A 7,522-nucleotide genomic window follows, 5' to 3' on the forward strand; every position below is an offset into this window, starting at 1 on the left:
CTCTAGCCTGGGCAAAAAGAGTGAGACTCTGTCTCAAAAAAAAAAAAAAAAAAAAAAAAAGAAAGTTCTGTCAGTCAACACCACAGCGATTTCTCTGCCATCCAGTGAGCCATGGCTTCACTTTGCCCAACTGTTGGGGATGGGGGCAATTTTATTAAATATATAATAAGCTCTATATTTCAATCTTGAGGGGCTTTTCCTTGAATGTTCTATCTTAGCCCTAGCAGTGGTTGCTGCTTTTTATATCTCCTATTCCTATATTATTTAGAATTCTCTTTACTTCTTTCTTTCTAGATAAGCCTTTGTTACTCCAACCCCATTAAAGTTAATAAATCCTTATATTAAACTTTCCCTGTTTAAATTATTGTATGGTTTATCACTCCTGTTTAGACCCAGACTGATCTAGCCTATAATTTATCATCAACTTTTTAAATAATCACCTTTGCATAGTATTTTTAACAGCATGTCAAGCTATGTTACAGTCATGCAGATGATGACAATAAAAGCTCAAATGGCAATTAATGTAGAAATATTTTTTGAGAGTCAAATTCTATTAATATAAATAGTGCTAAATGTAAGATTATGGTATATACACCTGATTTCGTTGATGCCTGTTATCTACAGAGTGATAAATTCTTCAAAGTTAAAAGGACACAAATAATGCAATTTGACTTTGTTCTTATGTTGTTTTACGCATTCTTTCCACTCGAATATCATTTCTATTCCCTTATTAACTTGGGCAAATTAATTTTTTAAGCCTTTTCATAGAGCTGTTTTAAAGATTAAATAAGATAATGTAGTTTAATAGTAGGCACTCTTTAAAAAATTGAAGTAGATTTCCATATGATGAATATAGCCCAGGAATGACGTTTTCTCACTACATAGGCCAGATTGTTAGACTAGATTGAGTACTTATGGGGATCTCAGGAAGACTCCCTTTCAGTAAGTACTAACATGTTCTACAGCTCTCATTAATTACAGAAAAAAGAAGCATTTATAAAAGCTTTACTGAAGAAGTAAATTACCTTTTCCGTAGAGTTAAGCAAATGGGAAATCACTGGTGTTCAATTCTTCCCTTTCAGCGAAGATGGACAACCGTGCACCTTGTTCGCAAATCACATCACAAGCTCACCAAATGCTACAGGTGTGTGGCTCCCTGGCACTGAGGACTCTTGATCTAACTAAGGTTCATTTCTACTCAGACCAACTAATGATTGGTCTGCTCACTGCAATTCTTTGGTCAGAGGAACTTGGAAAACATTAAGAGTCAAGTTGTTCTCTTTTATTGTCTGTAACTTAACATCTGCCCTAATTAATGGCTTTATACTTGGGTTGTATGAAAATACGCTATTTAAAACTATAAAGTGCTGTACTATAATATTATATTATCTTCTTACTATAAATTGGTCAGAAAAAAACTTTTAGTCATTATAGACTTTTCTGAGAAACTTCGGCTTATTCTCTGCTTTTATAAAATGTACGTTCATAGCATAGGACATGTTAGTCCTCCCCTAGTCCACAGCACAGGGTATACTAGTTCTCTGCTAGACTGTACAGGCCAGGGTGTACTAGTCCTCAGTTAGCCTCAGTTAGTAAGTATCTTTAAATAATAACATGTTAAACTGTACTGCATACTTCATTAGTTAATGAACATCCAGGTATTTCAAACTAAAATAAAAGTTCCCAGTTATCAGTGTTAGAGTTTTATTTTCTTTCGCAATTTATAGAACCTAGTATGAATGCAGAAACAGAGCTAATGTTCTTAAGAAATGCTCTTGATAAATACTGTGTTTTTTAGTATTATTGAGTTAGTATTATATATATATACTGTTCAAACCTCAGAAAAGATAAACTTTGGCCTAAAGAGACTTTTCATGTTTGTAAGTACATTTTTTTGGAAAGAGTTCAGTATAATTTTAGATGATATCAAAAATAATTAGAAGACACAGAGCTGTAGAGAAGTTGTTGGATAAGAGATAGGTTTAGAAGTTAAGCCAGAATGACAGATGTAAAAGCCACTGATGAAGAGTAGGGTTATAGCATGTTTCAGTGATGTTAGTAGGCAGAGGGTATAAGAAGTTGAATGGCTGTGTGTAACAAGAAAAATCTATGTAATGGGGAAAATTTGAGATTTTGTTCTGAAGATTATCAATAACTAATTCATAATCTTGATAATATTCAGCTACCATTTATTGAGCATGTGATAAAGATTTAAAAAGTTGTTACAAAAATGTTTCAATGAGCAATTATGAACAGTGTGAGACAAATGAAAAATACAGAAAGCCTCATCAAAGAAATAGAAAATATAAGAGAGAATCCAATGAAAACTTTAAAACTGAAAAATACAATGACCAAAATAAAAATCTCAGAAGATGAGCACAACAACAGATTGGAGGGGACAAAGAAAACACTCATGAACTGGAAGATAGAACAATAGAAATCGTCCAATCTGACTGGACATGATGGCTCATGTCTATAATTCCAGTACTTTGGGAGGCTGAGGTGGGAAGATCATTTCATGCCAGGAATTTGAGACCAGCTTGGGTAACACAGCAAGACCCTGTCTCTAAAAATAATAAGAAAAAAAATTAGCTGAGCTGGTGGTGTACACCTGTAGTCCCAGCTACTTGGGAGACTAAGGTAGGAGGATTGCTTGACCCCAGGAGTTGTAAGTTGCAGTGAGTTATGATCATGCCATTGTACTCCAGCCTGGGTGACAGAGTGTGACCGTGTCTCAAATAAAAAAAAAAAAAATTGTCCAATCTGAATAGAGTGAAAATAGACTGAAAAAAATGAACAGAGGCTCAGAAACTTGTAGGACTATAACAAACGATCTAACACTCTTGTCAGTGGAGTCCTGGAAAGACAAGGCTAAAAAAGTACTTGAAAAAATAGTGACTGAAGGCCGGGCGCGGTGGCTCATGCCTGTAATCCTAGCTCTCTGGGAGGCCGAGGCGGGTGGATTGTTTGAGCTCAGGAGTTCGAAACCAGCCTGAGCAAGAGCGAGACCCCGTCTCTACTAAAAATAGAAGGAAATTAATTGGACAACTAAAAATATATAGAAAAAATTAGCCGGGCATGGTGGCGCATGCCTGTAGTCCCAGCTACTTGGGAGGCTGAGGCAGAAGGATCGCTCGAGCCCAGGAGTTTGAGGTTGCTGTGAGCTAGGCTGATGCCATGGCACTCTGGCCTGGGCAACACAGTGAGACTCTGTCTCAAAAAAAAAAAAAAATTAATGACTGAAAACTCCATAAATTTGGACAAAGCAATAAACTGGTAAAGAAGCAGAGTAGACCCCAAATGGATAACTCCTCAACCCTGCAAAATTCAGACACATCATAATTAAACATATGAAAACTAAAGACAAAGAACAATTCTTGAAAGCAGTAGAAAGATGACACCTATCCTATATATATCTATATAAAATAATTGGAATGACAGTGGATTTCTCATTAGAAGCCATGGAGGCCAGAAGGAAGTGGCATCATATTTTTCAAGTGCTTAAAGAAAAGAAATGTAGACCCATAATCATATACCCAGTGAAAATATCCTTTAGGAATTCAGAGGAAATCACAATATTCTCATTTGAAGGAAAACTAAGAGAAGTTGTGGCCAACAGTCTTACCCTAAAAGAATGGCTTAAAATAATTCTCTAAACAGAAATAAAATGATGAAAAATATTGGGGCATCAGGAAGAAAGAATATTGTAAATAAAAATATGACTAAATACAATAAGCTTTCCATTTCCTTTTGAGTTTCTATATTATATTTGACAGCTTAAAATGTTATTATAACACAGTGTAACATGCTTCTTAATGTATGTAGAGGAAATATTTAAAATAATTATAAATGGGGGAGGGTAAAGAAGCATAAAAGCTTCTATACTTCATTTGAAGTGGTAAAATACCAAGAAGACGTATAGTAATGTTAAATGTGTATGCAACAAAAAATTAGAGATGCAAAATATGTGAAGCAAAAACTGATAGAATTGAAAGAATAGATAGGTGACTCTACAATCATAGTTGGAGACATCACTACTCCTCTTTCACCAAATGATGCAGAAAAACATCAAGGATATAGAAGAAGTTAACATCATCAACCAACAGGATCTAATTTACATTTATAGAACACTCCACCCAATGGTAGCAGAATACTCATTCTTTTCAAGTGCCCATGGAACCTATACCAAGATAACCATATTCTGTGTCATAAACCTCAACAAATTCGAAAGATTTGAAATCATGCAAAGTATATTTTCTGCTTACATTGGAATAATATTACAAATCAGTAACAGAACAATACCAGGAAAATCTCCAAACATTTGCAAATTAAGCCACATACTTCAAAATAATCCATAGACGAGTATTGTAAATGTTTCAAGGGAAATAAAGATACATTGAACTGAATGAAAATAAAAATAGAATACATAAAAATTTGTAGGACATAGCTAAAGCAGTGCTGAAAGAGAAGTTTATAGACAATGTTAAATGTATGTATTGGAAAAGAGAAAAAGGCTCAGATCAATAATCTAAGCTCCACTTCAAGAACCTAGAACAAGAAAAGCAAAATAAACCCAAAAGAAACAGAAGGAAGAGCAGAAATCAATGAAATTAGAAATAGAAATACAATAGAGAAAAATCCATAAATCAAAAAGCTGATTTTTGAAAAGACCAATAAAATTAACCAAGCTCTTGTCAGATTAACAAAGAAAAAAAGAGAAGACACAGATTACCAATAACAAGAATAAAACAGGGATATCAGACTGCAGACATCAAAAGGATAATAAGGAGATACTACAAACAACTCTACACAAATAAAGTTGATAATTTAGACAAAATGGACTGCTTCCTGGAAAACACAAACTACCACAACTCACCTAATATGAATAGATAATTTGAATAGCTCTGGAACTGTTAAGTAAATTGAATTAGTAATTTTAAATTCCTTAAAAAGAAATATCCACGCTCATATTTTCTTAAAACTTCACTGGAGAATTCTACCTAATGTTTAAAAGGTATTAACACCAATTCTGCACAATCTCTTCCAGAAAACAGAAGAGGGAACACTTCTTACTTCATTTTATGAAGCTAGTATTAGCCTGATACCCAAACCAGACAAAGATAGTGCAAAAAAGAATACAGCCAATATTATTCCTGAATATATATGCAAAAGTCTTTAACAAAATATTGGCAAAAAAGAATTCAGCTACATATAAAAAGGATTACATACCATAACCAGGTGGGGTTTATTTCAGGGGTGCAAGGCTGACCCAACATTTGAAAATCAATCAGTATAATCAACCATGTTATTAGGTAAAAGAAGAAAAATCAAGTTATGTCAATCAATACCATCAAAAGCATTCGACAAGCTTCTATATCCATTTAGCACTCTCTCAGAAAAATAGGAATAGAGGAGAATCTTTCTCAACTTGATAAAAAGCATTTACAAAAACCCCTATAGCTAACATTATACTTAATGGTGAAAGATAGAATGCTTTCCTCCTAAGATCAGCAATAGAGTAAGGATGTGTGTTCTTACCACTCTTCTTCAACATATTGCTACAATTTGTAGCCAGTGAAATAAATCAAGGAAGAAATAAAAAGGCATACAGATCAGATAGGAAGAAAGAAAAGAGTTCCTTTTGCAGATTACATGATTGTTTACATAGAAGATCCCAAGGAATCTACAAAAAACTAAATCGAATTATATTTCTACATATAGCAACAAACATATAGTTACTAAAATTAAAAATACAAGACTATTATACAACTTATAATCACTCAAAGGGAAGAAATATTTAGGTGTAAATTTAACAAAATATGTACAGGCCTTGTATGCCCAAAATTATGGAATGCTAATGAAAGAAATCAAAGGAGATCTAAACAAATGGAGAGAACTGTGTTCATAGATTAAAAGACTAAATATAGTAAAGATGTCAGTTCTCCACAAATTGATATACATATTTAATCTGATTCCTATCAAAATCTCAGGAAGATTTTTTATAGACAGAGACAACGTTATCCTAAAATGTATATGGATAGGCAAGGAACAAGAATATCTACAATTTTGAAAAAGGAGAATAAAGTGTATCTGATTTCAAGAGTTATTATATAGCTAAAGTAATCAAGACTGTGCAGTATTGGCAGAGAGACAGACACATAGATTAATGGAACAGAACAGAGAATCCAGAAACAGACCCACACAATTATGCTCAATTGATTTTTGACAAAGGCGCAAAAGCAATTCAGGGGAGGAAAGATGGCTTTTTTAACAAATGAGGCTGGAGCAATTGGACATCTGGACTTTCACAGGCAACAACGATAAAAGGATTTCTATGTAGTATCCTATCTTCAACAAAAATTAACTCAAAAATGGAGTGCAAACATAAATGTAAAACTATAAAACTTGTAGGAAAAAAGAAACAGAAGAAAATCTTGGGATCTAGGACCAGACAAAAAATTCTTAGACTTGACACCAAACTCATGATCTATAATAGCAAAAATTTATAAATTGGACTTCATTAAAATGAAAAATTTTGTTCTAGAAAGACCTTGTTAAGAGGATGAAAAGACAAGCCACAGAGTGGAATATTTGCAAACCATATATCTGACAAAAGATTAGCATTTTAGAATACATAAAAAACCCTCAAAACTAAATAGTAAAAAAATGAATCTAGTTAGAAAATGGACAAAAGACATAAAGAGGCATTTTACTAAAGAGGATATACTGATGATAAATAGCACATGATACGATGTTCAACATTATACCTATTGGGGAAGTGCAAATTAAAACCACAATGAGATATCATACCTACTAGCATGGCTGAAAGAAAGACAGTGACAACACCAAATGTTGACAAGGATGCAGAGGAAGTGGGTCACTTACATGTTGCTGGTGGGAATGTAAAATGTTATAGCTACTCTGTTGGCAGTTTCTTCAAAAACTAAAACTACACATGTAGCTGCCATGTGTCCCAGCAGCTATGTACCTGAGCATTTTTCCCAGAGAAATGATGATGTTTATTAATACAAAAACTTGTACATGAATGTTTATAGACACTGCCAAACTGAAAACAACCCAGATGTTCTTCAGTGGGTGAATGGCTAACCAAATTGTGATACATTCATACCATATAACCAAATTGTGATACATTCATACCATGGAATATGACTCAGCAATAAAAAGAACAAACTACTGGCTATATGCATTAAGCTGGATGAATCTACAGAGAATTATGCTGAGTAAAAAAGCCAATGCCAAAATGACACATACTTTGTGATTTCACTAATACAACATTCTTGAAATGACAAAATTGTAGAGATGGAGGACAGATTAGTGGTTGCCAGGGATTAAGGAGGTAGTGGCAGTAGAAGGAAGTGGGTGTGGTTATAAAAGGGCAACATGAGAGATCCTTGTGGAAATGAAAATGTCCTTTATCTTGATGTATGTTAACATTCAATATCCTGGTTGTGACATTGTACTATAGTTTTGCAAGATGTTACCATTGGGGGAAACTAGGTAA

This window comes from Propithecus coquereli, unplaced genomic scaffold, assembly GCF_000956105.1.
Source record: "Propithecus coquereli isolate 6110/MARCELLA unplaced genomic scaffold, Pcoq_1.0 Scaffold35, whole genome shotgun sequence".
Taxonomy (NCBI): Eukaryota; Metazoa; Chordata; class Mammalia; order Primates; family Indriidae; genus Propithecus; species Propithecus coquereli.